The sequence below is a fragment of the Schistocerca cancellata genome, chromosome 2 (assembly GCF_023864275.1).
Source record: "Schistocerca cancellata isolate TAMUIC-IGC-003103 chromosome 2, iqSchCanc2.1, whole genome shotgun sequence".
NCBI lineage: Eukaryota > Metazoa > Arthropoda > Insecta > Orthoptera > Acrididae > Schistocerca > Schistocerca cancellata.
This window is the reverse complement of record NC_064627.1, coordinates 482,368,962-482,381,198: the sequence shown is the minus strand read 5'-3', so window position 1 is coordinate 482,381,198 and position 12,237 is coordinate 482,368,962. Positions and strand designations below refer to the sequence as shown.

Here is a 12,237-nt window from a genome sequence, read left to right as displayed (position 1 = left end):
TATCCTGCACTTAATTTTGATTTTAGAGTAATCACCAAGCACTGAATGAAAGAGTAAAAAAAAATTGCATTGGTGATATGAGGAAGGCAGTAATAAGCAATACACATTAAACAGACAAAAATTTTTAAAATATTATTTCAAATTGCAGCATACTGGTTGAAGTTTCCTCTTCTTAAAGCCTTGAAGAGACTGCATAGAAGTTTTATTATTTTTTCGTTTTATGATAATTATTCATTACAATATTTACAGTGATCCATATAATTTTCTTACAAATTTATTGTACCTTGAGTTGAGGATATCAATTGTCACACATCACACCATTAACTATAAAATGAGTTCAGCTGCTACTGTTCTTTATTTGGCAGCTTCGTGAAGGAAAGAGGTGCCGACAACTTTTTCTGAGTCAAATAAATATATGTTACTACTGTCACAGTAAATTCACATGAGAATTTCAAACTGCCTCTGTCCAGTTGTCTAATTAAATTAAAATGCTTGTCAGTTCTCGTAGGCCTGTCAGTTGTTAAAAACCTGTGGACTCTGTGCACCTAAGTTTTCTTATCAATGCGTGCCAAAAGAAAGCAGCAATGCATGTTAAGACTGGGATATTAGGTTCAACATGTTTGAATTCATCATTACTGATATGTTGTTGATGTGGTCTTCAGTCCTGAGACTGGTTTGATGCAGCTCTCCATGCTACTCTATCCTGTGCAAGCTTCTTCATCTCCCAGTACCCACTGCAACATACATCCTTTTGAATCTGCTTGGTGTATTCATCTCTTGGTCTCCCTCTACGATTTTTACCCTCCATGCTGCCCTCCAATACAAAATTGGCGATCCCTTGATGCCTCAGAACATGTCCTACCAACCGATCCCTTCTTCTAGTCAAGTTGTGCCACAAATTTGTCTTCTTCCCAATCCTATTCAACACCTCCTCATTAATTATGTGATTTACCCATCTAATCTTCAGCATTCTTCTGTAGCACCACATTTTGAAAGCTTCTATTCTCTTCTTGCCTCAACTATTTATCGTCCATGTTTCACTTCCATACATGGCTACACTCCATACTTTCAGAAACGACTTCCTGACACTTAAATCTATACTCGATGTTAACAAATTTCTCTTCTTCAGAAACACTTTCCTTCCCATTGCCAGTCTACATTTTATATCCTCTCTACTTCGACCATCATCAGTTATTTTGCTCCCCAAATAGCAAAACGCCTTTACTACTTTAAGTGTCTCATTTCCTAATCTAATACCCTCAACATCACCCAACTTAATTCGACTACATTCCATTATCCTCATTTTGCTTTTGTTGATGTTCATCTTATATCCTCCCTTCAAGACACTATCCATTCCATTCAACTGCTCTTCCAAATCCTTTGCTGTCTCTGACAGAATTACAATGTCATCGGCGAACCTCAAAGTTTTTATTTCTTCTCCATGGATTTTAATACCTACTCCGAATTTTCCTTTTGTTTCCTTCACTGCTTGCTCAATATACAGATTGAATAACATCGAGGAGAGGCTACAACCCTGTCTCACTACCTTCCCAACCACTGCTTCCCTTTCATGCCCCTTAACTCTTATAACTGCCATTTGGTTTCTATACAAATTGTAAATAGCCTTTCACTCCCTATATTTTACCCCTGCCACCTTCAGAATTTGAAAGAGAGTATTCCAGTCAACATTGTCAAAAGCTTTCTCTAAGTCTACAAATGCTAGAAACGTAGGTTTGCCTTTCCTTAATCTAGCTTCTAAGATAAGCCGTAGGGTCAGTATTGCCTCACGTGTTCCAATATTTCTATGGAATCCAAACTGATCTTCCCCAAGATCGGCTTCTACAAGTTTTTCCATTCGTCTGTAAAGAATTCACGTTAGTATTTTGCAGCCATGACTTATTAAACTGATAGTTTGGTAATTTTCACATCTGTCAAAACCTGCGGGCTTTGAGATTGGAATTATTATATTCTTTTGGGGTAATTCATCACTGAGGAATAAAGTATTTATTGCACAAAAGCGTGTAATCAGAATAATAGCTGGAGTCCACCCAAGATCATCCTGCAGACATTTATTTAAGGATCTAGGGATATTCACAGTAGCTTCTCAGTATATATACTCTCTTATGAAATTCATTATTAACAACCAAACCCAATTCAAAAGTAATAACAGTGTGAATAACTACAATACTAGGAGAAAGGATGATCTTCACTATTCAAGATTAAATCTAACTTTGGCACAGAAAGGGGTGAATTATACTGGCACTAAAGTCTTTGGTCACTTACCAAATAGTATCAAAAGTCTGACAGATAACCAACAAGTATTGAAGAAGAAATTAAAAGAATTTCTGAATGACAACTCCTTCTATTCCATAGATGAATTTTTAGATATAAATTAAAAAAAAAATAAAAAAAAAATTAAAAAAATAAAAAACACAGAAAATGTAAGAATTGTTATATTAACTTAAGTATGTTATTAAATTAACTTAATTATGTCATGTATTGGAAAATTTGACTCGTTCCACATCATTACGAAATATCGTATTCATGATCCATGGAACTAGTATTAATCTAATCTAATCTAATCTAATCTAATCTGAGGGTATTTCGCCTGTCTCATACATCTTGCTCACCAGATGGTAGAGTTTTGTCAGGACTGGCTCTCTCGAGGCCATCAGTAGTTCTAATGGAATGTTGTCTACTCCCGGGGCCTTGATTTGACTCAGGTCTTTCAGTGCTCTGTCAAACTCTTCACGCAGTATCGTATCTCCCATTTCATCTTCATCTACATCCTCTTCCATTTCCATAATATTGTCCTTAAGTACATCGCCTTGTGTAGACCCTCTATATACTCCTTCCACCTTTCTGCTTTCTCTTCTTTGCTTAGAACTGGGTTTCGATCTGAGCTCTTAATATTCATATAAGTGGTTCTCTTTTCTCCAAAGGTCTCTTTAATTTTCCTGTAGGCAGTATCTATCTTACCCCTAGTGAGATAAGCCTTTATATCCTTACATTTTACCTCTGGCCATCCCTGCTTAGCCACTTTGCACTTCCTCTCGATCTCATTTTTGAGACGTTTGTATTACTTTTTGCTTGCTTCATTTACTGCATTTTTATATTTTCTCCTTTCATCAGTTAAATTCAATATTTCTTCTGTTACCCAAGGATTTCTACTAGCCCTCGTCTTTTTACCTACTTGATCCTCTGCTGCCTTCACTACTTCATCCCTCAAAGCTACCCATTCTTCTTCTACTATATTTCTTTCCCCCATTCCTGCAATTTGTTCCCTTATGCTGTCCCTGAAACTCTGTACAACCTCTTGTTTAGTCAGTTTATCCAGGCCCCATCTCCTTAAATTCCCACCTTTTTGCAGTTTCTTCAGTTTTAATCTACAGTTCATAACCAATAGATTGTGGTCAGAGTCCACATCTGCCCCTGCAAATGTCTTACAATTTAATACCTGGTTCCTAAATCTCTGTCTTACCATTATATAATCTATCTGAATTCTGTCAGTATCTCCAGGCTTCTTCCATGTATACAACCTTCTTTTATGATTCTTGAACCAAGTGTTAGCTATGATTAAGTTGTGCTCTGTGCAAAATTCTACCAGGCGGCTTCCTCTTTCATTTCTTACCGCCAATCCATTTCACCTACTACATTTCCATCTCTCCCTTTTCCTACTACCGAATTCCAGTCACCCATGACTATTAAATTTTCGTCTCCCTTCACTATCTGAATAATTTCTTTTATTCCATCATACATTTCTTCAATTTCTTTGTCATTTGCAGAGCTAGTTGGCATATAAACTTGTACTACTGTAGTAGGTGTGGACTTTGTGTCTACCTTGGCCACAATAATGCGTTCACTATGCTGTTTGTAGTAGCTTACCCACATTCCTATTTTTTTATTCATTATTAAACCTACTCCTGCATTGTGCCTATTTGACTTTGTATTTATAACCCTTTAGTCGCCAGACCAAAAGTCTTGTTCCTCCTGCCACCGAACTTCACTAATTCCCACTATATCTAACTTTAACCTATCCATTTCCCTTTTTAAATTTCTAACCTACCTGCCCCATTAAGGGATCTGACATTCCATGCTCCGATCCATAGAACCCCAGTTTTCTTTCTCCTGATAACGACGTCCTCTTGAGTAGTCCCCACCCGGAGATCCGAATGGGGGACTATTTCACCTCCAGAATATTTTACCCAAGAGAACGCCATCATCATTAACCATACAGTAAAGCTGCATACCCTCGGGAAAAATTACGGCTGTAGTTTCCCCTTGCTTTCAACCGTTCACAGTACCAGCACTGCAAGGCCATTTTGGTTAGTGTTACAAGTCCAGATCAGTCAATCATCCAGACTGTTGCCCCTGCAACTACTGGAAAGGCTGCTGCCCCTCTTCAGGAACCACACGTTTGTCTGGCTTCTCAACAGATACCCCTCCGTTGTGGTTGCACCTATCGCTATCTGTATCGCTGAGGCACGCAAGCCTCCCCACCAATGGCAAGGTCCATGGTTCATGGGGGGAGGCATTACTGATACTGCAATTAAAAAGTGAATGACTAATATCAAACATACTGTTCTCAATACTTTCATCACAACTACGCATCTCTACAATTCTCAACTTTGTTTCTGGGTGCACATTTATTTTTAAGATAGTCATAAGTCTTATCTTCTTTTCAGTGTTCAGCAACTTCCTAAGTAAGATGTGATACTGACATGCAGATAATTGTCTACGGAGACTAAATCTAGGTTCCAGAGAATTTGCTGACAGTATATATGATAATTTACCTCCTTGCTATAGTATTCAGTTACCTGCATTAATCTATATGTAATAATCCAAAGTTTTGTGTGTGTTTCTGGGGACAGTTTACCATTCTCTGAACTTCAACTTCTCCCTTCATCTATCAAAGTAATAAGTTTATCCAGGTAACTATAGCACATATCTCCTCCTTTATTGGTCAGAGGTGCTTTTACATTAACAATACACCACCAGGGCCTTATATTTATGAATTTGGCTGTACCCTCCCAATTATATGAACTGGCACCAACTCAGCCAAACTACTTTCAACATAATCACTGAAAACGTTTTGTAACCAGTTGAACATGTTGCCTTTCTAAAGCTGAAGGCAACAGAGTTTTCATTGACATCTCATAACTATATTTTAGCAGCTTTTGGTTTTCTGTATCCAAGGTTGCCACAAGTTGTGGAAATCAGCAAATTTCAAATGTGTCAGGGAAATCTGAAAAAAAAAACACAAAAAATCTCATTTTTGTCTCAGCATTTGAAATGGTTTGTTTACTGAGATGTCCGTCATGTATCATTCCTGCATGGGTGCAGCTGAGTATGTGTGCCTCTTCTCTACTCCCTCATTCTTACTGCTTCTCCCCTTCTTACCACTCCCCTCCGCTTGCAGTTACTTCTGACACCACATCTTGCTGCTAGCCTAGCAGCTACTGATGGGAGGCAGGGAGGCATGAGGAGTGGTTTGTTTGGACTTGATTGCTAGAGATTGTTGATGTAGCAACTGGAGATGGCAGTCATGTGTGACTGAGGTGAGTCTGACTGATTGGGTGGATGTGAGTGTGCTTTCATTTTCTGACAAAAGTGTTGGCCAAAAATTTAGCTGTGAGAGTATGATTGTCTTTTCTACTTGTCTGTCTGTGGCTCAACAAACATCTTCAAGGTAAGTAGCTACATATCCTCATTAGTACTGATTCTCAGAGAATTTGTAAAAGTTATCTGTTGCATGGATTGATAACCACAGTTTCATTTCATTATCATAGTGTTTGTGACATGTAAATAGCTGGCGAAAGAAATGGATTTCCATGATGGGCCAAAATGGCAGGCCATTTCTGTGGATATCTCCAATGGATCAGGTCTGCCAACTATTTCTCACTAACGTGCAGGCCCTGCCTGTTGGATGTAGGCTCACCGATTGGCCTGTAAGCTGGGTCTATTTGTGTGAGTCACAATACAGTGGATTTTCATGGTTTATCTATGGACCCAGCACAGAAGTGTTCCTAGGTGGCCAGAGGCCAGCAGGCAATGGATTTCAGGAATTGTGACTGTCTGATCACAAGTAGATTGTACAGTGTGAAATTTTATTTCATGTAGTACATTTTGAAACTTCAAAAGCTTGATAAGCAGAAGAAAACTGTGGCAGTCACTGGTGGTTTGTACGCTATGTACTCATACATTTTTGAAAGAAAAATCAAACAATACCTGTAAAACAATAGACATAACATAGTGGGTAATAAACAACAATAATGACCATAGGAGAACCTACATTTTATTGGTGATCAACTATAGTGTTGAAACTTCCTGGCAGATTAAAACTGTGTGCCCGACCGAGACTCGAACTCGGGACCTTTGCCTTTCGCGGGCAAGTGCTCTACCAACTGAGCTACCGAAGCACGACTCACGCCCGGTACTCACAGCTTTACTTCTGCCAGTACCTCGTCTCCTACCTTCCAAACTTTACAGAAGCTCTCCTGCAAACCTTGCAGAACTAGCACTCCTGAAAGAAAGGATATTGCGGAGACATGGCTCAGCCACAACCTGGGGGATGTTTCCAGAATGAGATTTTCACTCTGCAGCGGAGTGTGCGCTGATATGAAACTTCCTGGCAGATTAAAACTGTGTGCCCGACCGAGACTCAAACTCGGGACCTTTGCCTTTCGCGGGCAAGTGCTCTACCAACTGAGCTACCGAAGCACGACTCACGCCCGGTACTCACAGCTTTACTTCTGCCAGTACCTCGTCTCCTACCTTCCAAACTTTACAGAAGCTCTCCTGCGAACCTTGCAGAACTAGCACTCCTGAAAGAAAGGATATTGCGGAGACATGGCTTAGCCACAGCCTGGGGGATGTTTCCAGAATGAGATTTTCAATCTGCAGTGGAGTGTGCGCTGATATGAAACATCCTGGCAGATTAAAACTGTGTGCCCGACCGAGACTCGAACTCGGGACCTTTGCCTTTCGCGGGCAAGTGCTCTACCAACTGAGCTACCGAAGCATGACTCACGCCTGGTACTCACAGCTTTACTTCTGCCAGTAACTCGTCTCCTACCTTCCAAACTTTACAGAAGCTCTCCTGCAAACCTTGCAGAACTAGCACTCCTGAAAGAAAGGATATTGCGGAGACATGGCTCAGCCACAACCTGGGGGATGTTTCCAGAATGAGATTTTCACTCTGCAGCGGAGTGTGCGCTGATATGAAACTTCCTGGCAGATTAAAACTGTGTGCCCGACCGAGACTCAAACTCGGGACCTTTGCCTTTCGCGGGCAAGTGCTCTACCAACTGAGCTACCGAAGCACGACTCACGCCCGGTACTCACAGCTTTACTTCTGCCAGTACCTCGTCTCCTACCTTCCAAACTTTACAGAAGCTCTCCTGCGAACCTTGCAGAACTAGCACTCCTGAAAGAAAGGATATTGCGGAGACATGGCTTAGCCACAGCCTGGGGGATGTTTCCAGAATGAGATTTTCAATCTGCAGTGGAGTGTGCGCTGATATGAAACATCCTGGCAGATTAAAACTGTGTGCCCGACCGAGACTCGAACTCGGGACCTTTGCCTTTCGCGGGCAAGTGCTCTACCAACTGAGCTACCGAAGCACGACTCACGCCTGGTACTCACAGCTTTACTTCTGCCAGTACCTCGTCTCCTACCTTCCAAACTTTACAGAAGCTCTCCTGCGAACCTTGCAGAACTAGCACTCCTGAAAGAAAGGATATTGGGGAGACATGGCTTAGCCACAGCCTGGGGGATGTTTCCAGAATGAGGTTATCACTCTGCAGCGGAGTGTGCGCTAATATGAAACTTCCTGGCAGATTAAAACTGTGTGCCCGACCGAGACTCGAACTCGGGACCTTTGCCTTTCGCGGGCAAGTGCTCTACCAACTGAGCTACCGAAGCACGACTCACGCCCGGTACTCACAGCTTTACTTCTGCCAGTACCTCGTCTCCTACCTTCCAAACTTTACAGAAGCTCTCCTGTGAACCTTGCAGAACTAGCACTCCTGAAAGAGAGGATATTGCGGAGACATGGCTTAGCCACAGCCTGGGGGATGTTTCCAGAATGAGATTTTCACTCTGCAGCGGAGTGTGCGCTGATATGAAACTTCCTGGCAGATTAAAACTGTGTGCCCGACCGAGACTCAAACTCGGGACTTTTGCCTTTTGCGGGCAAGTGCTCTACCAACTGAGCTACCAAAGCACGACTCACGCCCGGTACTCACAGCTTTACTTCTGCCAGTACCTCGTCTCCTACCTTCCAAACTTTACAGAAGCTCTCCTGCGAAACTTGCAGAACTAGCACTCCTGAAAGAAAGGATATTGCAGAGACATGGCTTAGCCACAGCCTGGGGGATGTTTCCAGAATGAGATTTTCACTCTGCAGCGGAGTGTGCGCTGATATGAAACTTCCTGGCAGATTAAAACTGTGTGCCCGACCGAGACTCGAACTCGGGACCTTTGCCTTTCGCGGGCAAGTGCTCTACCAACTGAGCTACCGAAGCACAACTCACGCCTGGTACTCACAGCTTTACTTCTGCCAGTACCTCGTCTCCTACCTTCCAAACTTTACAGAAGCTCTCCTGCCAACCTTGCAGAACTAGCACTCCTGAAAGAAAGGATATTGCGGAGACATGGCTTAGCCCCAGCCTGGGGGATGTTTCCAGAATGAGATTTTCACTCTGCAGCGGAGTGTGCGCTGATATGAAACTTCCTGGCAGATTAAAACTGTGTGCCCGACCGAGACTCGAACTCGGGACCTTTGCCTTTCGCGGGCAAGTGCTCTACCAACTGAGCTACCGAAGCATGACTCACGCCCGGTACTCACAGCTTTACTTCTGCCAGTACCTCGTCTCCTACCTTCCAAACTTTACAGAAGCTCTCCTGCAAACCTTGCAGAACTAGCACTCCTGAAAGAAAGGATATTGCGGAGACATGGCTCAGCCACAACCTGGGGGATGTTTCCAGAATGAGATTTTCACTCTGCAGTGGAGTGTGCGCTGATATGAAACTTCCTGGCAGATTAAAACTGTGTGCCCGACCGAGACTCAAACTCGGGACCTTTGCCTTTCGCGGGCAAGTGCTCTACCAACTGAGCTACCGAAGCACGACTCACTCCCAGTACTCACAGCTTTACTTCTGCCAGTACCTCGTCTCCTACCTTCCAAACTTTACAGAAGCTCTCCTGCGAACCTTGCAGAACTAGCACTCCTGAAAGAAAGGATATTGCGGAGACATGGCTTAGCCACAGCCTGGGGGATGTTTCCAGAATGAGATTTTCAATCTGCAGTGGAGTGTGCGCTGATATGAAACATCCTGGCAGATTAAAATTGTGTGCCCGACCGAGACTCAAACTCGGGACCTTTGCCTTTCGCGGGCAAGTGCTCTACCAACTGAGCTACCGAAGCACGACTCACGCCTGGTACTCACAGCTTTACTTCTGCCAGTACCTCGTCTCCTACCTTCCAAACTTTACAGAAGCTCTCCTGCGAAGCTTGCAGAACTAGCACTCCTGAAAGAAAGGATATTGCGGAGACATGGCTTAGCCACAGCCTGGGGGATGTTTCCAGAATGAGATTTTCACTCTGCAGCGGAGTGTGCGCTAATATGAAACTTCCTGGCAGATTAAAACTGTGTGCCCGACCGAGACTCGAACTCGGGACCTTTGCCTTTCGCGGGCAAGTGCTCTACCAACTGAGCTACCGAAGCACGACTCACGCCCAGTACTCACAGCTTTACTTCTGCCAGTACCTCGTCTCCGACCTTCCAAACTTTACAGAAGCTCTCCTGTGAACCTTGCAGAACTAGCACTCCTGAAAGAAAGGATATTGCGGAGACATGGCTTAGCCACAGCCTGGGGGATGTTTCCAGAATGAGATTTTCACTCTGCAGCGGAGTGTGCGCTGATATGAAACTTCCTGGCAGATTAAAACTGTGTGCCCGACCGAGACTTGAACTCGGGACCTTTGCCTTTTGCGGGCAAGTGCTCTACCAACTGAGCTACCAAAGCACGACTCACGCCCGGTACTCACAGCTTTACTTCTGCCAGTACCTCGTCTCCTACCTTCCAAACTTTACAGAAGCTCTCCTGCGAAACTTGCAGAACTAGCACTCCTGAAAGAAAGGATATTGCAGAGACATGGCTTAGCCACAGCCTGGGGGATGTTTCCAGAATGAGATTTTCACTCTGCAGCGGAGTGTGCGCTGATATGAAACTTCCTGGCAGATTAAAACTGTGTGCCCGACCGAGACTCGAACTCGGGACCTTTGCCTTTCGCGGGCAAGTGCTCTACCAACTGAGCTACCGAAGCACGACTCACGCCCGGTACTCACAGCTTTACTTCTGCCAGTACCTCGTCTCCTACCTTCCAAACTTTACAGAAGCTCTCCTGCGAACCTTGCAGAACTAGCACTCCTGAAAGAAAGGATATTGCGGAGACATGGCTTAGCCCCAGCCTGGGGGATGTTTCCAGAATGAGATTTTCACTCTGCAGCGGAGTGTGCGCTGATATGAAACTTCCTGGCAGATTAAAACTGTGTGCCCGACCGAGACTCGAACTCGGGACCTTTGCCTTTCGCGGGCAAGTGCTCTACCAACTGAGCTACCGAAGCACGACTCACGCCCGGTACTCACAGCTTTACTTCTGCCAGTACCTCGTCTCCTACCTTCCAAACTTTACAGAAGCTCTCCTGTGAACCTTGCAGAACTAGCACTCCTGAAAGAGAGGATATTGCGGAGACATGGCTTAGCCACAGCCTGGGGGATGTTTCCAGAATGAGATTTTCACTCTGCAGCGGAGTGTGCGCTGATATGAAACTTCCTGGCAGATTAAAACTGTGTGCCCGACCGAGACTCGAACTCGGGACCTTTGCCTTTTGTGGGCAAGTGCTCTACCAACTGAGCTACCAAAGCACGACTCACGCCCGGTACTCACAGCTTTATTTCTGCCAGTACCTCGTCTCCTACCTTCCAAACTTTACAGAAGCTCTCCTGCGAAACTTGCAGAACTAGCACTCCTGAAAGAAAGGATATTGCAGAGACATGGCTTAGCCACAGCCTGGGGGATGTTTCCAGAATGAGATTTTCACTCTGCAGCGGAGTGTGCGCTGATATGAAACTTCCTGGCAGATTAAAACTGTGTGCCCGACCGAGACTCGAACTCGGGACCTTTGCCTTTCGTGGGCAAGTGCTCTACCAACTGAGCTACCGAAGCACGACTCACGCCCGGTACTCACAGCTTTACTTCTGCCAGTACCTCGTCTCCTACCTTCCAAACTTTACAGAAGCTCTGCTGCGAAACTTGCAGAACTAGCACTCCTGAAAGAAAGGATATTGCGGAGACATGGCTTAGCCACAGCCTGGGGGATGTTTCCAGAATGAGATTTTCACTCTGCAGTGGAGTGTGCGCTGATATGAAACTTCCTGGCAGATTAAAACTGTGTGCCCGACCGAGACTCGAACTCGGGACCTTTGCCTTTCGCGGGCAAGTGCTCTACCAACTGAGCTACCGAAGCACGACTCACGCCCGGTACTCACAGCTTTACGTCTGCCAGTACCTCGTCTTCTATCTTCCAAACTTTACAGAAGCTCTCCTGCCAACCTTGCAGAACTAGCACTCCTGAAAGAAAGGATATTGCGGAGACATAGCTTAGCCACAGCCTGGGGGATGTTTCCAGAATGAGATTTTCACTCTGCAGCGGAGTGTGCGCTGATATGAAACTTCCTGGCAGATTAAAACTGTGTTCCCGACCGAGACTCGAACTCGGGACCTTTGCCTTTCGCGGGCAAGTGCTCTACCAACTGAGCTACCGAAGCACGACTCACGCCCGGTACTCACAGCTATACTTCTGCCAGTACCTCGTCTCCTACCTTCCAAACTTTACAGAAGCTCTCCTGCGAACCTTGCAGAACTAGCACTCCTGAAAGAAAGGATATTGCGGAGACATGGCTTAGCCCCAGCCTGGGAGATGTTTCCAGAATGAGATTTTCACTCTGCAGCGGAGTGTGCGCTGATATGAAACTTCCTGGCAGATTAAAACTGTGTGCCCGACCGAGACTCGAACTCGGGACCTTTGCCTTTCGCGGGCAAGTGCTCTACCAACTGAGCGACCGAAGCACGACTCACGCCCGGTACTCACAGCTTTACTTCTGCCAGTACCTCGTCTCCTACCTTCCAAACTTTACAGAAGCTCTCCTGCGAACCTTGCAGATCTAG

The 12,237-nt window shown here is 44.6% G+C and overlaps 1 non-coding gene across 1 annotated transcript; it reads right to left on the bottom strand.

The window, feature by feature from the left end:
* Positions 1–11,762: 11,762 nt before the first annotated feature.
* On the bottom strand, positions 11,763–11,837 carry Trnas-cga (transfer RNA serine (anticodon CGA)). Its single transcript has one exon. It is a non-coding gene; the product is annotated as a tRNA-Ser (tRNA).
* Between the last annotated feature and the right edge of the window lie 400 nt (positions 11,838–12,237).